Below are 20683 nucleotides of genomic sequence, written 5' to 3' on the forward strand. Positions count from 1 at the left end.
CTTTTTTACACTTCTTAGTGTGCAGTCTGATGGTGTCCTGGCTGTGGGTATGCTAAGATCTACCAAAGATGGCAAGCTTGTCTACAAGATAAGTGGAGTGCTGGTCATGATTTCTTTGTAAATGATGCAGCTGGTTTTGAAGATTGGGTGTGTTGGCAAGGGGGAGCCAATGGAATTCTAGCAGGATGGAGGTGGCTTGAAAATCAGTTCTGAAGTTGCTTTCTGGAACAAATGATTTGACTTTATTTCAGAGAGATAGCTGGTACCAGGCTGTCTTTGTTTTTTGTCAATGTGTTCCTCAAGGGTGAGGTTAGTGCTTAGGGTGACTCCATCAAACAACTTGTCATTCGATGAAAGTTGGTTTTCTAAGCTGTCTAAGTTAATATTATTGAGCTAGGATTTCACTAGTTCTTGCTTGTTTTTTCTTGGCAAATAACAGAAATTCTGAACTTGATGAGGTGTTGGACATCCAGGTCTGGGTGATGTGCAGGAAGTGTTTTAGGCACTGGACGGCTGAAGCAGAGGAAACTTTCAGGTAGAGTTGTGTATCAGGCATATTGATGAATCTTGATACTGTTATCAGTGAATAAAGCCTCAAAGGCCTCCATGTACATGTGGAAGATGACAGGCGACAGTATGGAACCCTGGAGGACTTCACAGGTGATAGGAATCTTTTGGAACTTGGAGGAGCCCATGTGAACAAACTGGTGTCAAATGGAAAGGTAAGAGGAGAGCCAGTGAAGGACACTATCAGTGCATTCTATTTGAGTCTCCAGGGTGTGGTTGGGGGTCAGATAGTCAACGGTTTCAAAGGCAGCTAAAATGTTCAGCAATATCAGGAGACAGGGGTAATCTTCATTTGTGGTCAAGAGGGCATTTTCTATGAGTTTTAAGGCAGCAGTCTCTGTGCTGCAGCATGATTTGAAGCCAGACTGGTAGTTGCGCTTGTGCTGGAGATGGTCAGATCTCAATGATCTTGGCGATGAATAGTAGGTAAGTGGTGGGCTAGTTGTTGGCGAGGTCATCAGGATATAGTCTAGGTTCCTTTAGGATTGAGAGGATCTGGACTGTCTTAAGAGTTTAGCGGAAGACTCCTTGAGTGAGGGAGACTTTGCCAATGGTGAGCATGGCTAAGATAGCATCTCCTGAGAGAGCTTTGATAAAGAATGATAAAGAATGAAGGTAAGACATCAGCTTTATAAAAAGTGACTTTGAGGGAATTTAGTTTGCTGAATTTTATAGAACCGATGGGTGTGAAAATTGAAACAGTCTTGGTGTTGTTGATGTTGTGCTGAATCTGTACTTTTTGCCAGAAGAAGAGACTAACAGCATTACTCTTTTCTATGGAGCAATGAATAGATGAGTCATCAGGGGTTAATGCATGCTTCATTATCTTGAGCAGTGTTCTGTTTCTGTTGGTGGCTCCACTGTGGGTGATGGTATTGTTGTTTTGCTTTAACTGATGTGATGAGCCGGCTGTGTGCTGAGCAGAGGGACATCAGTATTGAGAGGTCCTCTATAACTGTTTTTCTTCCATTTTTCCTTCCTGTCTTCAGATAGAAAGTTTATTTTTAGCAAGGTGTTTAGAGTAGCAGGGTGCTTAAGGCGTTTTCTTTCACTACCATATTTCAATTGAGGCGTGGATGTTCACATAACTTTCCCAAAAAATTGTTGAAGTTGTTGAGAAAGGTGTTGTCATTGGACATTGATAGGATGAGCGATGAATTGAAGTATCAGTTTGTTTATGGAGAAGTCTTTGAAGAATCTGAAAGTTTGGTCTTCTCTTTGGTGTTGACATTGTTGTTTTGGTAGTATGCTAAGCAAGGAGGTAGGGATGGCAAAGTGATGGGTCCCATCCAGGAGTATGGTTGATTTGCATTGGATTGTTGCTGAGGATCTAGCATTGGGAGTGTGTTGGTTGTTTGACATGCTGCATCTCTTTGAGTGTTTTGATGAGGTAGAAGTAGTAGTCTCTTGTTTTATCGTAGGTTGTGCTGTCTAGGAGGCTGAAGTCATCGAAGAGGTTAGTGTGAGCATGTTGAACGGGGGAGTTAGTGAGGAAATCTAAGAATCTATTAATGAAGTCCTTGTTCTTCAAGGAAAGCCTATATGTTAGGTGAAAAATGGCAGTCTGAGTTAAAGAGAAAGGAAGATGGCAAGTCAGTATTCCATGGAATTGAGAGTTACTTGCTTGTCTACATTGCAGAAACAGGAGGTCTTATGGATGACAACGAGGCCTTTTCCCTTCCAATATGTGTGGTCCACACAATAGATGATGTATCCTGTGGGTAGAAGGAAGCCTAGGATGTGCAATTATAAGGGTGTGAACCATGTTCTTATGATGAAGTAGACATGAAGCTTGAAACAGGCGATGAGGTCTGAGATGTCTGGTGTGTGGAGTGCTTTAGAGCAAGCGTTGATGAACATGAGTTGGAATGTATGTTCTGTAATTTGAGGGTCTGTGGCAATTAGTGGGGTATGTAACGATCGGTCTATATTCTGTGAAAGTGTCTGGGTCATCTACATATGGGTGTGATTTTGGGAACTGGTTGAATTACGGAGAAAACAGGAAGTAAGGTCAGTTCCTGTGCAGATGGATGATGGGATATCCAGTGGTTACCTTCTGTTCAGAGGGATGATGGGAAATGAAGTTCTCTTGCTTGGTTCCTTCTTTTAAAGACTGGTTTAATGGGGAAACTAGTGATGTCTTTTGCTGTGCAGATGGGTGATGGGAAATGCCTTTTTGGTTATGTCCTGTGAAGATGTTCTGCTTTCCTGCCCTTATCTCATACCCGAGCTTACAGAACCTCTCTGGAATGCACTTTTGAGTTTAAAGAAGACATTTATTGTTATTAATTCTCCACCACGAGGTTCCTGAGAGACGAAATTAGTAGATTGGAAGCACACGTTCAAAAGTAGTCGCAGCAATGAAAGCAAAATATATCAAAGTACTTCTCAGTTGCAATGTACACAGCAAATATAGGTGATTATATTATAGCATAACTTCAAAGCAAAGCATAAAAGTCAAAATTCATCACCGTATGGGCAAGGCTGTAGGGCCTATATTCAGCTTCATCTTTCTGGGGTCTGCAAGTTAATGACTCCGGTCAACTGCGAGAAAGAGATTTTCTACCCAAACGGGAGACAGGCAACTGACGTCTAGCTCCTGTCTGAAGTCAAAGCAGATTCAATCTACTCCTCCTGTAGCCCAGAGTCATCCTTAAAAGCAAACTCAGTGTGAGAGCCGAAGAACCTTGGAGAGGGGCCAATTCTCCCGAGCTCACTCACTCTCAGAGTGGATTGCAAGGTAAACACAAAATCTATGTGCTCTTATCAGCTAAGGTCTGGTGTGAAGAAAACAGCTTGGTCCATTTTGTGGAAAAACACAGCTTGGAAAAACACAGCTCATGTGCAATGTCTCAACTGCAATGTCTAACCCCACGTTAAAGCCTTTAGGCATCTAACGTAAATATCAAATGTAATGCCTAATGTCATGTCAAAGGCAATAGGCAGCTAAACTGAATACAGAATGTAGGGGGTCATTCTAACCCTGGCGGTCCAAGACCGCCAGGGCTAAAATGACGGGGGCACCGCCAACAGGCTGGCGGTGCCCCGCTGGGCATTCTGACCGCGGCGGTTTGACCGCGGTCAGAAGTGGAAAACCGGCGGTCTCCCGCCGGTTTTCCGCTGCCCATTTGAATCCTCTATGGCGGCGCAGCGAGGGGATTCTGACAGCCCATACCGCCGCCAGGAACAGGATGGCGGTATGGGTTGTCGTGGGGCCCCTGGGGGCCCCTGCAGTGCCCATGCCAATGGCATGGGCACTGCAGGGGCCCCCGTAAGAGGGCCCCACAAAGAAGTTCACTGTCTGCATTGCAGACAGTGAAATTCGCGACGGGTGCCACTGCACCCGTTGCACCTTCCCACTCCGCCGGCTCCATTCGGAGCCGGCGTCCTCGTGGGAAGGTAGTTTTGCACTGGGCTGGCGGGCGGCCTTTTGGCGGTCGCCTGCCAGCCCAGTGCAAAACCCAGAATACCCTCAGCGGTCTTCCGACCGCGGAGCGGTATTTTGGAGGGGGAAGTCTGACGGGCGGCCTCCGCCGCCCGCCAGACTTAGAATCACCCCCGTAATGTCTAATGCCGTGTCAAAGCCAATAGGCAGCTAAGCTGAATACAGAATGTAATGGCTAATGCCATGTCAAAGCCAATAGGCAACTGACCTGAATACAGAATGTAATGGCTAACTCCATGTTAAAGCCAATAGGCAGCTAAACTGAACAAAACATATAGGGGGTTATTCCAACTTTGGAGGAGGTGTTAATCCGTCCCAAAAGTGACGGTAAAGAGACGGATATACCACCAGCCGTATTATGAGCTCCATAGGATATAATGGACTCGTAATACGGCTGGTGGTAAATCCGTCACTTTTCCGTCACTTTTGGGACGGATTAACACCTCCTCCAAAGTTGGAATAACCCCCATAATGCGCTACTGGTGAACATTGAGCAACTAATATGCGCAGTGGTGAAACACAAAGTAATTGGTCAAACACAATTAATAGCATCACATTCCACCCTATGACCAATGAATTTTTGTTTCATACCTCTTATTTCAAACAAAAACAAAAACATCAACAACAAATAAAAACATTATGAGCAAATCAGATATGAATGATCAAAGCAATCACTGTAAAGCAATGGAAGTGGATTAACATATTGATCTCATAACCTTTCACATCAGATACATCTACACAGAAAAGACTGAAACTTATCTACTCTGAATGAGATAATAGTGTCTCTAAAATAGCAATTTGATGTAGCATGAGTTCTACTCATGTAAAGGTGCACGGTCCACCTGAAAGGTTTGCTGAAAAGTACGCGAAAGTCAGAGTTCCACACAGAAAAACACAGACAGTTAACTGTTAAGGTTGCTTAGTTCCAGTGGAAGAACATAATCAAACAAGTTGAACTTGAACTGAAGGTGCCAGTTGCGCAAAATGGATCCATGGGGTCTGTACTTTACTCAATCAGGTTCAGGTTGGGGGTTCGGTCCCTTCCCCGACCCCACACGCACACACCCGAGGGGAGACCACACAGCACACTCATGGTCAGTGGCGAAATGTGGTAGGATCTGCAAAAGAAAAGAGTATTACTTTTCTTGCAATTAACATTTGTCATCTGAAATATGCCCTTCTTCTTCCTTTCCTTGTTTTATAATCAGCAGGACATTTTTGTGGCCCTTTGTTATGATTTCTGCAGGTTCTGGAGGGTCACTTGGGGCTTCAACCCACACCTCAGCACTGAGGTTTTTATCTGCTGCACCACAGCTTCCCTTTCTTTGCACTGTCAGAAGGGCTGGGGCAGACTCCTTCTTAACCAAACCTCCATTCACTGCACTTTTGACAAGTTGGGCCATTCTGTCTCCAATTTGTATGAATGAATACGATTATTTTCTAGTTACCAGCATAATTTTGATTTCTTCTTGGTAATCTGCAGCAATCACTCCCCCTAAAACCTGATCAATTTGCCATATCTGTCCTGGTAACTTTCCTCTCCCCAACTGATCTGTGACTGCTTGTGGGACAGATTGCTCTTGTGCGTGCTGCACAGTTTTTATCAAATCTAGGGGAATCTCCCTCATCTCTGCCCACCTGTAAGTGGCTTTTTCTCCCAGCTGTCCGCATTTCTTGTGCACCCACTTAACCACCCCCACTAAGTCAGAATTCTGGGTGGACACGTCAGACTCTGAATTTTTCTCTTTAACATCTGCAGGGGAATTGAACCAGCTAGGTACAAGCCATGTGGAAAACCAAACGGCTAGACCATTGGCAGTGAACCAACAATCAGTGTAAAAATGACACATCTCGAGCAGCTCTTGCTTTAAAGTCTGACACACATTGTACAACGCTGTTTCTCCTCCTGTGATAGACAACAACTTTTCAGTAACTGGATTGTAATCATTAGTCAACACACACATGCTTTTTATCCTCAGGGGACACTAATTCAAATGGTGCACTCAATTTCACTGGTGACTCTTTTACCTGTGGTACTCCCTGCACCCTCTCCACATCCTGAAAAGGGGCTTGTGACACCTGTTCATGTAGGGCTGCAGTGACTCTAACCCTGCCTTGCATGAACCAGATCCAGTGTATGATACTAGCTTTCTGTGCCTGTCCTAAACTGTGAGAGTTAGGTGAACTCATCACCCACTGATAGCAAGTCAAAAGCTTACTCCAAAGTTCCAGGGGCACTCTTGTCCTCCCCTGTTCCTGATTTACATGTAAATCAGTGTTTTCCTCTTGCACTGCGCAGAAACCTAAAGTCTGAATTATTTCATTTGCCAAATTAAAAGCACGCAGCTGCTTATATTTTTTCCTAGTGACTTTATACCAAAGTGTTAGGATTTCACTCAGATGCGGGCTATACTGTTTCCAAAAATCAAACAAGCAAACAGTAAGAAACTCTAAAATCTTTTGTTTTACTTGTGCCAGTAACTGCACATTTTGCGACGGTACTTCTGCCATGTCCGAATTAATTTTTCCTTGCAGAAGCGGTCTGTAAATAACAATCTGAGCTCTGTTCTCAGTGTTATCAGTTAAGGAATGCGGGGTGTTTTGCTCTATTCTCTCCTCACACGGAGGCTCATACTGGCTCACAGCAGTCTTAACCCCCTCATTACTGAAATGGGAAGAGCCAGATTCTTCTAAAACAGCAGTTTTATAGATTTCAGCATTATCTTGCATTAATGTGTTCTGGCTAATTTGCTCACATATATTCTTATTTTCATGTTCTAACTGCCTACATCTCTCCTGCATTTTTCTGTAAGCAGATAAAAGTATCCAAACCCTTCTGTCAACAACAAAAGGAACATCATTTCTTTCAAAAGGCACATTTTCTAAATATGCTTTATCACAGCACTCATCCAGTCCTGATAAGCAAGAAAACATGTTTCTCACAGCACCATAAGGCAGTTTAACTTCACATGCATTTTCAAACATGGCCTGCTGTGCTTCTGTAATTCTCTAAACAACAAAAAACAATTGCACTTTTAAACAGTGCACTTCGAAACTCCAATTTCCGACTCTGAAAACTGACGACTAAGCCAAAATGTTCTGCTTCCCTGCCCTTATCTCATAACCGAGCTTACAGAACCTCTCTGGAATGCACTTCGGAGTTTAAAGAAGACATTTATTGTTATTAATTCTCCACCATGAGGTTCCTGAGAGACGAAATTAGTAGATTGGAAGCACCCATTCAAAAGTAGTTGCAGCAATGAAAGCAAAATATATCAAAGTACTTCTCAGTTGCAATGTACACGGCAAATATAGGTGATTATATTATAGCATAACTTCAAAGCAAAGCATAAAAGTCAAAATTCATCACCGTATGGGCAAGGCTGTAGGGACCAATATTCAGCTTCATCTTTCTGGGATCTGCAAGTAGATGACTCTGTCAACTGCGAGAAAGAGATTTTCTACCCAAACGGGAGACAGGCAACAGACGTCTAGCTCCTGTCTGAAGTCAAAGCAGATTCAATCTACTCCTCCTGTAGCCCAGAGTTATCCTTAAAAGCAAACTCAGTGTGAGAGCCGAAGAACCTTGGAGAGTGGCCAATTCTCCCGAGCTCACTCGCTCTCAGACTGGATTGCGAGGTAAACACAAAATCTACGTGCTCTTATCAGCTAAGGTCTGGTGTGAAGAAAACAGCTTGGTCCATCTTGTGGAAAAACACAGCTTGAAAAAACACAGCTCATGTGCAATGTCTCAACTGCAATGTCTAACCCCACGTTAAAGCCAATAGGCAGCTAACCTAAATATGAAATGTAATGTCTAATGTCATGTTAAAGGCAATAGGCAGCTAAACTGAATACAGAATGTAATGTCTAATGCCATGTCAAAGCCAATAGGCAGCTAAACTGAATACAGAATGTAATGGCTAATGCCATGTCAAAGCCAATAGGCAACTGACCTGAATACAGAATGTAATGGGCTAACTCCATGTTGAAGCCAATAGGCAGCTAAACTGAACAAAACATATAGGGGGTCATTCTGACCCTGGCGGCCGGTGACCACCAGGGTCACCGACCACGGGAGCACCGCCAACAGGCTGGCGGTGCTCCCGAGGGCATTCTGACCGCGGCGGTTCAGCCGCGGCCAGAAAGGGTAAACCGGCGGTCTCCCGCCGGTTTACCACTGCCCTTGTGAATCCTCCATGGCTGCGGAGCACGCTCCGCAGCCATGGGGATTCTGACACCCCCTACCGCCATCCTGTTCCTGGCGGGTCTCCCGCCAGGAACAGGATGGCGGTAGGGGGTGCCGCGGGGCCCCTGGGCCTGTAAGAGGGCCCCGCAAAGTATTTCAGTGTCTGCTAAGCAGACACTGAAATACGCGACGGGTGCAACTGCACCCGTCGCACCCCTGCAACTAAGCCGGCTCAATTCTGAGCCGGCGTCCTCGTTGCAGGGGCATTTCCTCTGGGCCGGCGGGCGCTCTTTTGGAGAGCGCCCGCCGGCCCAGAGGAAATGTCTGAATGGCCGCCGCGGTCTTTTGACCGCGGTGCGGTCATTCAGCGGCGGTACCTTGGCGGACGGCCTCCGCCGTCCGCCAAGGTCAAAATGACCCCCATAATGTGCTACTTGTGAACATTGAGCAACTAATATCACAGCAGATGAATGATAGGAAATCCAGTAATGCCACCTCCTGAAATGAACTGGTGTCACTTTCTTTCTGATGGATAATAGGAAAACAAAGTGTTGCAACGAATTGCATTAATAACTGTGAATTATGGGGTTGGTTGGATACAAGATAGGAGTGAGCTGTGGTGATATTATTGATGGTATCACCAGTGATCCCCCACATGAAGCAATGTGGATCATCAATGTCATTTGTGATGTTTATTGCGATGTAATGTGTGATGTAATGATCAATGCACTGGTAGGGGAACTGTTATGGTTGGTCTGGAAGTCCCAGACTGTATGTTGCAGCCATTGCAATAAATAAGCTATGTTTTTCAATGAAAAGGAACAAGAAATATCCATGTATAGTTAGTCACACGGAAACAATTAGCAGGGAAATAAAAGGAAGCACATATCAGCTTAGTACTAAAGACAGAGCAGTTATTCCTGAAGGACACCTGTGGGAATGGGAGGGGTAATTTTTCTATGTAAGTTACTCGGACATATCCACGGACCTGAACCTTGTTTAATTTAATGTGAGATGCTGCTGGAAAGAATTAATATAATGCACGATGTGGCAATTCACTTCTTTCCATGAAATCTCCTTTGTGGTGTTTATTGTGTGCACTCTCTACCGTCGGTGGCTGGTCCTGTAGGGTTTATGATTTCTTATTCCTGCGAAGCTGTGGCTTGCCTCTATTAATGGGGATCATTCAGTGCACTGCAGCACGCAAGGTGTGTCCCTCCAGTCTTGCCCACCACAGTGTGGCAATCCTAGTATGTCTATGAAGTCAATGCTGGGCACTATACCACGCTGTAATATTACACATTGTATGACGGTTTTGTATACTATAGACTGCCACTTCCACATCTATTTGGTTCACCAGCATTCTTGTGCGTTTCATTTTCCATCAGCATTTTATGCTGTTAATGGTGCATGCTCTATGGTGGTAAGCCTAAATTGTGAAGTTTGTGTTCAATATATGCACGATAGTGCAGTAGGCATATGATTGTGCTATTGGGCGCACACACCACAGATTGTGCTTTATTTGTGACGTTGTAGATGCGCACGTGTTAGCGCTATAATTGTGTAATTTACTGTGTTTATGACGTACAGCGTGCACATTGTGGACTCGTACACATATAATTGTAAAAATATGGTTGTGAGGTTGATTTAGTGGAGTAAACCTATGTCGGTGCTTTTGGTTGTACACATCATAGAGCCCTTGTGTGATATTTCTGTGTCAGTTTTGCACACAACAATATAAATATTTGTAACGATAGTTGACGACTTTTGTGTGGTAGAATTAGGTTAGTGGCATTATTTGTGCTCAATAAAATATGGTAATCCTTGTGAAATAGATGTTATGCACTAAACTAAAGTTGGTGGGGTGATGATGTATCTGTCCTGATCACTGTATGCACTACATAGTGTTATATTGTTTACCTGGTGTTGACTTGACTTGCTGGCATATTGTAGTATTGCTCTACTTCTGGTGTTGATGTTGCTATCTTTCATGTGTTCTTTTAAATGGTTGTGCACCTGTAATTCCATATTCATGTGCTTTTGATGCTGTTTTTGGAATATTTTGTGGTCGTCTTCTGCTTGTGTTCTTCATTTCACAAACTAACTATCACAGCACCTTGTTTGTGATGTTGATGGCACGTGCTGTATTGTAAGTATTAATGTGCCGTGCTATTGGTTGCACGTGCTATAGTTTATAAATACTGTGTTTGTGATGTTCATTTACCATCTTTAATAGATTCCTATGCTCGTCATATTAATTTTGCACACCCTAGTACTTCTGCTCATAATGCTGCACATTGTAAAGGGCCAGACGTGTGTGTGAGAATGATTGTGCAAACAAGGGTGTGCTAATTCTGTTCTTGTGGTGTTTATTTTACGATATAGTGTGCTTGTCCTTTAGTTGTGTTGTCGATTTTACACACTACGGTGCGGTGCTTCTATTATGGTGTATTTATATTTTGGGCACACTGGCCTGAGGTAGTTCTGTGCTATGCTGTCGATTTTGTGCTACCGTGTGTCAGTCCTAGCTCTGTGCTTTTTTATACAAAATGGCGAGGAAAGTCTGTTTGTACACTTTCAAAGCTACGATTTGATAATACCATATGTGTGCTATTGACTTAGATAACTTTATTGTGGAAATGCTATAAATGTGTTCTTGTTTGTGTACAGGATAATGTGGTAATACTATATTTGCTCTGTTGATTAAACCCACAAATGTGTACTAGTCTATAGGGTTTAAACACACTTTTGTTGTGAATTTAAGTCTGTGTTATTTCTCCATGTACCTGCTGTGATGTAGCACATTATAATAGTTAATATAACAGACGATGTTCCATATTACTGTAGTATGGTCATCCTAATTGTGTGATGTTGTCGTTGTACATTATATATGCCGTATCCTGAAATCAAAATGTAAAAGTATAATCGGAGATTCACATCTCTGCCTGAATGTTCTTTTTCCTTTTCACAAACATTCCCAGCAGTATATCTGGAAAGCTGTTCCAGGCACAGGATTCTGCAACTTAGCTGTGCTGGAAATGCCAAGTAGATTGTCCCAGTGGTGTCTGTTTCCCTGTGCAGAGTTCTACAAAGCACAGCAATCCACAGAGGGAGAATGGATCCTCCTTTGCACATGAGCATGTTCCCCTTGAAGAGAATTGCCTTCTGCTACACCCCACCATTTCCGGGGGACATCCGTTACTCCAGTTCTAGGCTGGGGGTAAATCACAACTATTTCTAGGCGGCAGGAGTTTGGGAATGCCTACGAATGTACGTTTGTGGGTGTTCCCAAACCTCCAGAACAAATTATGTCTTGGATTGTCCATTTCTTACCCAGTGAGAGGAATTTACTGACATGAATTGCTCCACAGTTATTGTGGAGAAATCCATAGTAGTGTTTCCATTTACCCCTGCCAGGAATTCATCAGTGATTTCCAGACAGGAGTAAATGTTCATTTTCCACCATTGTGAATAGGTCCCAACGTTCGTGTGATCTACACTCTTGCATGTTTGTTGTTGATCTCACACACCACCGTGTAGTATTGGTACGATTTACTGTAGTGTGACAATGACTCGGTTGTGAAGCTGATTATGAATAGCAAACCATACTCATGGTAGTGAGATGACATCTACAAGGGCAGCGACGAGAGAGACGCTTTAGGCTTAATGTGTAGTCACACTAAGTCCATGTCCAAGAGTTCACAGACAGAGGCAGGCTCCTGGGAGGGCATCCTGGCTTTCATTTGGACCGAGCTCAAAGGCTACCCCCTTCCAGATGCACTTGGGAAAACGACATCAGTTAGAACCATTCCAGTACAGTGAATAGTTCAAGAAATCCAGGGGCAGTAAAAAGTGTTTCTAAAAATAGGAAAATGTTTTAACTTGAAAGCATGAAGAAGATAAGAAGATGGAAACTTAAAACAAGAGAGAAATCTGCAATATAGCCTTGACAGTTTATAGTCTAATCATTATAGTGATGGTTGATAGATAAGCTGACACATATAACCTAACAGCAATCTCTTAATGTCTTGGGATTTCTGGAAGAGTTTATTTAACACCAATAGTTATGCAGTGGTAACAGATACTATTAACTGTGCATCTATAAAAGTGTGGTAGAAATCGATTTTTAAATATATTTTTTATTGTTCTCATCATCTTAATCATAGGTAATGATGAGAGACCAGGACTAAGTATTAGGTGGGCTTGGCTAGCCCTTTGATGAAGGCCAGACCTGGTGTGATAGGCTTCCCTTGTCTTGGAAACAATTTTATAAAATAATTTTTTGAAGCCAGAACTAGATACGGTCGAGACTCATGCAGTACCAGAGCCCTGGATCACCTTGGCAGGAGTGACAGGTGCAACCACCTCACAGCGATGAAAGATGCCATTGGTGGATTCGCATGTTAAGAGTTCACTGTGGTTCTCCCCTGCAGGTGTTTGCTGGGCAGAGTTTCCGGATCAACCATTCATCCAGCAGAAGTTTCCTCTCGCTGCGCCCTTTAAACAGATCCTCTGCATTGTATAAATAGTTGAGTTACTCTGGAGTGCCACAGAGTCTTTGAGCATGATGAGATGATGACGAAGGCTGTGACACATGCCCCTCGTGTCGAATGTGTCACTTTGAATCCTGGTCACTCTGATGGGGCTCTTGAAAGTTCACACTGTCTTCTGCAGGATTTCTTAGATCAATCTGAACTTTGTGGATTTCCTGCAAATCTCAACAATTAGAGAACTCTCTAGGCCAGATTGCCCGAGAGATCAGTTGCCACGCAGCACGGTTAGCAGAGCATCAACAATGCATGTGTTTTAAAACTTCATTGATTTTTAAATTGTACCATCTATTACCGTTAAAGTATCACAAAAAAGACAAGTTAATCAACACAGCAAACATAATTTATGAGAGTCGTTGGTAGGTCGCATGTGAAGCTAGGTGTGCCAGATACAATCTCTTGCTGTGTGCCATTCTGAGATCTACCGGTAACCTGATGGGTACAGCGCCTAAAATGGTGCCTTCTTGGCACTGGGATCTCCTCTGCAGGGCGATTCTCTAGATGAAGCACTGGTCCTCTAAAAATACAGAAAAAATCAACTTCCGGTCTCCTGTTGTAGGGTCTCAATGCCCTAGGGCACAAACACCAAGGCAGGGCACAGGTGGCATCATTGTTTCTAGGGCTAGGATCAGGTATAAGTCTCTGTGAGACCTGGTGCATCTGTTTTCAGAAAGCCGGTTTTTTTAGCAGGCAGGCAGGGTATCTCTAGATTGTACGACTATAGGCTCCTTTGTGGTGACTATGAGACTGTCAACTTTCCAGGATTGGCCCCACCCTCCCTGGCTCTCAGTTCCCTGCAGTGGGTTAGAACTGCCTTTATGAATGCACCTCCTTTAGCCGCTTCTCAGTCGTTTTCCTTCCTGCCTCTCATTATCGAGTTAATTAACTCAACTCATAGTTAAAGAAGAACAACTGCCCATTAAGGAGACAAAGCAGCGTTTGGAGATCTGGACCTCGTGCAGGAGGAGAGCATCTTTTTGCAGACATTTGCCTGAACTGAGCAACCCTCTGCGTCCCCCCGCCCCGTACAGAAATGCGAGTCAATATAAAAGGTGACTGTCATAAAATGTGAACATACGTGCTCTTAGAAGTCATTTTCGATACTATCTAAAGAGAATTGTTTCCTTGTTCATCTATTGAAAGTAGCAACTTGCTATTATGATTTCATTGTGGCGTACAGGAGATACATTGTCACTTTAGCACACAAAGGGCAGCATCATATGTTTGCACAGAAACATAGTTGTATTAATAAATATATCAAACTAATTTCCCTGAGCCAGGAAAAAATTCCAAAAATGGGTGTGCTGTAGCTGTACATTTAAAATGACTTTAAAAAGTGATATTTGTGCCATTGCTTGAGTGCACTCTATACCATTGGTTCCCACCCTTTGACTCCTGAGGACCCTCATTGAACCACAACTGGAAGCCGGGAACCCCCAAGCAATTTGTATGATTTAAATTTCAAACATTAAAACAGTAATTTGCAAAACAAATACTCAAACAAGTAAAGATGTAATTATTTTACATTGAAAAAATATGCAAAAATAAAAAACAATTGAAGAGAAGGTTGGCGCTGCATCTCGACAACTAACTTTTCAATGTTTGCTTTTATTTAGGGAAGCTGAATTCTCAGGTCAGTTTCTACATTTCCCAAGTGATTTCTGTTTTTTATTTTTTAGGTACATAACATCTGAGAAAGTTTTTTCACATAAATATGTGGTGGGTAAAGGAAGTAAAACTATAAGGGCCTCTCATAGCTCCATAACCTTTCTGTCACATGTAATTAATTAGTTTTAGAGCACCTCTCATTCCAGTTTAGGGTGTCAGAGCACTTTACAGGGGACCACAAGGTGTAGGATTCATGGATGTATGATGGAGCAATGCATGTGCCAACCATGCGTGCCTGAACAACGTGGTTGGAACAACAACTGCATTGTTTCCGCGCATGCTTTTACCACACATGCCTTTACAATGATTTTTCATTGTAGAAGCATGCTTAGTAAAGGCATGTGTGGAATGGCATGTGTGGTTTTCGCATGCCACCCCCCACCCGTCCTATAAACACAACTACTCCGACCCCCCACCAGCCCTAAAAACACAACTACCCCGACCCCCCACAAAATAAGACTACGCTGACCCCCCCACCCGCCCCAAAAATAAAACTACCCTGACCCCCACCTGCCCCTAAAAACTACCCCGATAACCCCACCCACACTGAGCCCTAAAACCTACCCCAACCCCCACCTGCCCTAAAAACAACCGATCCCCACCCCCAAAAATAAAACTACCCTGCTCATAAAAACGAAATGACCCTGACCCCCCACTCCGCCCCTAAAAACCTGACCCACCCTAAATACAAAATTACCCCGACCCCCCCCCACCCCGCCCCTTAAAACCCAACCTCCCCACCCACCCTAAATACAAAATTACCGTGACCGCCACCCCTAAAAACCCGACCCCATACCTGCATAAATACAAAATTACCCTCATCCCCATCCCGCCCCTAAAAACAAAATGACACCACCTCCCACCAAGCCCCCCCACCCGACCTAAATTCAAAATTACCCTGACCCCGCCCCTCAAAACAAAGTTACCCCGACTCCCTAACCCCACCCTAAAAACAAAACGACCCTAAAAACTACCCCCCACTTACCTGACCGCGTCCTCTCCTGATGCTGACTCCCTTTTTCTCTGCCTTAACCACGCATGTGCATTGTTTAACAAATGCGTGGTTAAGGCAGAGAAAAAGGCAGTCATTGTTCCGGTAAGCATGGTGACGTCATTGCGGTAAATGCATCTCGTTGCATTTGCCACGTTGCAAGTGATGTTTCCCAGGTTTCACATGTCATCCACACTGGGAAGCATTTTCTAAGAGTGCTTGGTCTGGAGAAAAACAGACTCAGGATTCAGTGCATTACACAGGGGTTAGCTTTCACTTTAAAAAAATAAGAATGTATTTCTACACAAGCAAACCTTTTTTTAGCAGCATAAGGATAATGGAAAACTGTGGAAAAAAACAAACTTTCTAATTTGTGCGATGAGGTTTGCATAAACTCTTTGATGGCGGTTCATAGCTCACTGTGCTAGATTATGATTGTGATTTATGAACTGCACAGTAACAAAAGAATCTCTGTGACAAAAGCAGTAACCCACTGTGCTATGCACATAAAATACTTTTGTTTGCATGATACACTTTTTTGCAGCAGGCATATTAACCATCTGCGGTACCTGAGATGAGTCAAAACTGCCACTAGACAAAACTCCCACCTCTCTCCAGCAGGTATAATAATCCCCAGTTATCTTGATGCTCTCATTTTTGCCCAAAAGCTGCTGGGTGTACAAGGAACCTTGCAAGGCTTTTAAAACTGCTGCACAAAAGAAGTGATAAATATAAAAACACACAAGTTTCTGTCAGAGGTCCCAGATGGAGAAAGGCCTTCCTGCCAGCCCAGGCCTGGGGACCCCGTCGGAATGTGTCAGGGACCCCTGGTGTTCCACAGGCCACAGGTTGGGAACTGCTGCTCTATACCATTATTCCTGCGATGCTGTTTTCTGTACCGTTTTTATGCAAACGTGCAAACAGTGGTGATTTTAAACATCACAATATAGTATTTTTTTCATCTCGTTCTGAATTATTTACTCCTAACAGTCTGTCAACATTATAAGTGCGTTTCAATCAAAATAGCGTTCTACGGAACTACTACGAGCCAGGGGGCTAATTTGTCGACAGTGGAACTCGAGACCTGATTCCCGATCCCAACAGCCTCGGCTGACCAGACTGTGTGATTCTGGGCAGTCTAGTTCATCTCCACACACCTTTTTAGTATTAGATCTGGAGTTATCCTAGACCTTTTGAGATTACTAAAATGTTGTGCAAAATATACCTACTTATATGGGCTTTCAGTCAGCCCTCTTTCTTTATTGGTCTGTTATAATGTCATTCACGTTTTTCTTCCTCCTTCTATAGGATACAGAATTGGTCAGCCCACTTCTGCCTTTGACTAACTTCAGTGTGAGTGGCTGCATTTTACCTTTAACAAAGAGCACATTCACACACAACAGTGTCCTTCCGTGCCAAGGAATGACTGGAAATGTTTGCTTTTTAAGACCAATAATTATTTTTGCTTTTAGCCAAGGCTTTCTTTTTGTTCGAACAACTAGAACTTAGTAGTTTCCCCAACAACACGTTTTTCAAAAAACATGACAAATCAAGCATTGACAATGTCAAAAGGAAGGCAGGTAAGGTCCGGCCTATTGGATTTACCAATGCTTGTTTCTAATATACTGAGGTTGTGCGCTTTTACAAAGAGCCATTATGTTCATCGCTGGCAAAGAAGCCATCCAAAACTATTGCTCAGTCAATATACAGGGAGTGCAGAATTATTAGGCAAGTTGTATTTTTGAGGATTAATTTTATTATTGAACAACAACCATGTTCTCAATGAACCCAAAAAACTCATTAATATCAAAGCTGAATATTTTTGGAAGTAGTTTTTAGTTTGTTTTTAGTTTTAGCTATGTTAGGGGGATATCTGTGTGTGCAGGTGACTATTACTGTGCAAAATTATTAGGCAACTTAACAAAAAAAAATCTATACCCATTTCAATTATTTATTATTACCAGTGAAACCAATATAACATCTCAACATTCACAAATATACATTTCTGACATTCAAAAACAAAACAAAAACAAATCAGTGACCAATATAGCCACCTTTCTTTGCAAGGACACTCAAAAGCCTGCCATCCATGGATTCTGTCAGTGTTTTGATCTGTTCACCATCAACATTGCGTGCAGCAGCAACCACAGCCTCCCAGACACTGTTCAGAGAGGTGTACTGTTTTCCCTCCTTGTAAATCTCACATTTGATGATGGACCACAGGTTCTCAATGGGGTTCAGATCAGGTGAACAAGGAGGCCATGTCATTAGATTTCCTTCTTTTATACCCTTTCTTGCCAGCCACGCTGTGGAGTACTTGGACGCGTGTGATGGAGCATTGTCCTGCATGAGAATCATGTTTTTCTTGAAGGATGCAGACTTCTTCCTGTACCACTGCTTGAAGAAGGTGTCTTCCAGGAACTGGCAGTAGGTCTGGGAGTTGAGCTTGACTCCATCCTCAACCCGAAAAGGCCCCACAAGCTCATCTTTGATGATACCAGCCCAAACCAGTACTCCACCTCCACCTTGCTGGCATCTGAGTCGGACTGGAGCTCTCTGCCCTTTACCAATCCAGCCACGGGCCCATCCATCTGGCCCATCAAGACTCACTCTCATTTCATCAGTCCATAAAACCTTAGAAAAATCAGTCTTGAGATATTTCTTGGCCCAGTCTTGATTTTTCAGCTTGTGTGTCTTGTTCAGTGGTGGTCGTCTTTCAGCCTTTCTTACCTTGGCCATGTCTCTGAGTATTGCACACCTTGTGCTTTTGGGCACTCCAGTGATGTTGCAGCTCTGAAATATGGCCAAACTGGTGGCAAGTGGCATCGTGGCAGCTGCACGCTTGACTTTTCTCAGTTCATGGGCAGTTATTTTGCGCCTTGGTTTTTCCACACGCTTCTTGCGACCCTGTTGACTATTTTGAATGAAACGCTTGATTGTTCGATGATCACGCTTCAGAAGCTTTGCAATTTTAAGAGTGCTGCATCCCTCTGCAAGATATCTCACTATTTTTGACTTTTCTGAGCCTGTCAAGTCCTTCTTTTGACCCATTTTGCCAAAGGAAAGGAAGTTGCCTAATAATTATGCACACCTGATATAGGGTGTTGATGTCATTAGACCACACCCCTTCTCATTACAGAGATGCACATCACCTAATATGCTTAATTGGTAGTAGGCTTTCGAGCCTATACAGCTTGGAGTAAGACAACATGCATAAAGAGGATGATGTGGTCAAAATACTCATTTGCCTAATAATTCTGCACTCCCTGTATTGATTTCCTACTCTTGAAAGCTAGAGGTCCTCAAAGTGCTTTGGAAGCAAGTTCAAGGTAATTAGTACGTGCAACATTTCACACTATTAGCCATGGCATGTGCGCGCCCGGCATACCCTGCTGGCCTCAAGCCGCACTCCCGAGTCAAACTAGCCTATTTGAAACAAATGAGTTCAAAGCAAGAAGCAACAGGGTTGTTTCATAGTCAGTCAAATGTCAGGAGATTCCTAGAAAGGCCGAAAGGGCGGAGAAAGCGACACGTCAGAAACTGTCAGAGATCTGTTCCTCTCATTGGCTGAATGAGCTCGAGAAGACACGTGTCAGGGTATTTCACGACAGGCTATTTCCTCTGGAAGGCCAGAGGGGCTGTAAAGGAGGTAACCCCATGTGAGGTGATTTCACGACTGGTTGTTTCTGCTGCAAGGCCTGTAATGCTGTGAGAGGGAGAGTCACATATCGGGAGATTTCCTAACAGGTGGTATTTCTGAAAATACGTTTATGCCAGAGCTGAGTTAATCACATGTCAAATGACTTGCCAACAGAGCCGTGCCCCTGAAAGATTGGCACGGCTGGGGCCGAGTCTGTCACGAGCCATGAGTACGTCTTAAAGTCGGGATATGGGGCTAGGGACAGTCAGTCACGTATGTGTAAGAACGTTACCGTCAGTTCGATGGCTCTGAAACACCGTCATGGATCTGGAGAGTCAGACAGAGGCTGCGTAACCTCTAGCTGACATCCTCGCAAGGCCCCTAATACGTTTTAGACATGTTAAATAAAGCACTTTCGCCCATAGCTAAACTCCTACGACTTTCCACTTTCGCCAATGAGACCATTTTATGCCCCATCATCACTCCAGCCTCGAGCGGACTGCGCTGACTGACTCCATGGCCCGTATTCTGCTCGAAAGATATTCCCTAGTCTAAGGGCCATGTCATCCAAGAGGGTTTCTCACCTGACAGGGGAGAGCATTCCCTGAAATGCCGCCAGTGCCACAGAGAGCCAGGCCTGGTGTGAGGCAATCGGAAACCACCCCACTCAATCCGTTTCGTGCACAGTCTGTCCTGGAGTTCAGGCGAGGACTGAAGGCGCTGTTCAGGCAATGACCACTCGTAACCCGCGCTCCCACCTGAGGGCCACATATAGCTAGCTGCCCAATGACAGGAGTCGTCCTTTCACCCCTCGGCCCCCAGCCATTCTCTCCATCAGTCACTTGACAGCGCCTCGAGGCTCATGATATTTGAAACACGGTATGGATCTAGTGACTGAATGACTAATCACCTCTATCTGCTCCATCATCTCGCCACACAGCGCTCGCATTACAAGCTTGTGTTGCAGCGCTATACAAATCACCGTACCTAATACGATACCATATGTTTTTGCGCGGCTCCAGTTCACGAACACAAGCGCGTGCATGCACAAACAAGTGCACGGACAACGACAAAAACGTTGTTATGCACGCAGACACACAGGCAGGAGTGATGCATGCACACTGGGCAGTGTGCAAGATCACAAGGCTCCACACCAGCCTCGAGGAGGAGGCAGAGACTGTCACGGGTGAAGCCCACGCGGCCGGTGGTCAATGAACACCGACAGCTATACACTCTGCACTGACCCCTCTGGAGTGCCTGGATGTCTCCCAGAGTTTCGATCAGACCAGATATTCTGCAACAAAATATACAAGCCTCAGCACAACAACAGCGTGGGATGGCCCCGCAGCGATTCGGACCTGTGAGATGCAGGGTGCACTATTACACCCAGATTCTTTGCATTAGGGGCATTAACCTACCGAGTTGTACTGAACACCTGTTTTCATGCTCGCTTCTCCCCCACCTTGATACGGGTTCATCACTGCCCACAACACGTCCCTCTGCTCCAAAAGCCACCTGTTTCTGTTGCTGCCCCTCAAGAATCCACAATTTCCCCTCACTGGAACCCCATCCACTCCCTGCTGGTGTGCCCTGGATGTCACATATAGCAGAGGAGAGGTGAGGCACCGCCAGC

Source organism: Pleurodeles waltl, chromosome 7 (assembly GCF_031143425.1).
Source record: "Pleurodeles waltl isolate 20211129_DDA chromosome 7, aPleWal1.hap1.20221129, whole genome shotgun sequence".
Classification (NCBI taxonomy): domain Eukaryota; kingdom Metazoa; phylum Chordata; class Amphibia; order Caudata; family Salamandridae; genus Pleurodeles; species Pleurodeles waltl.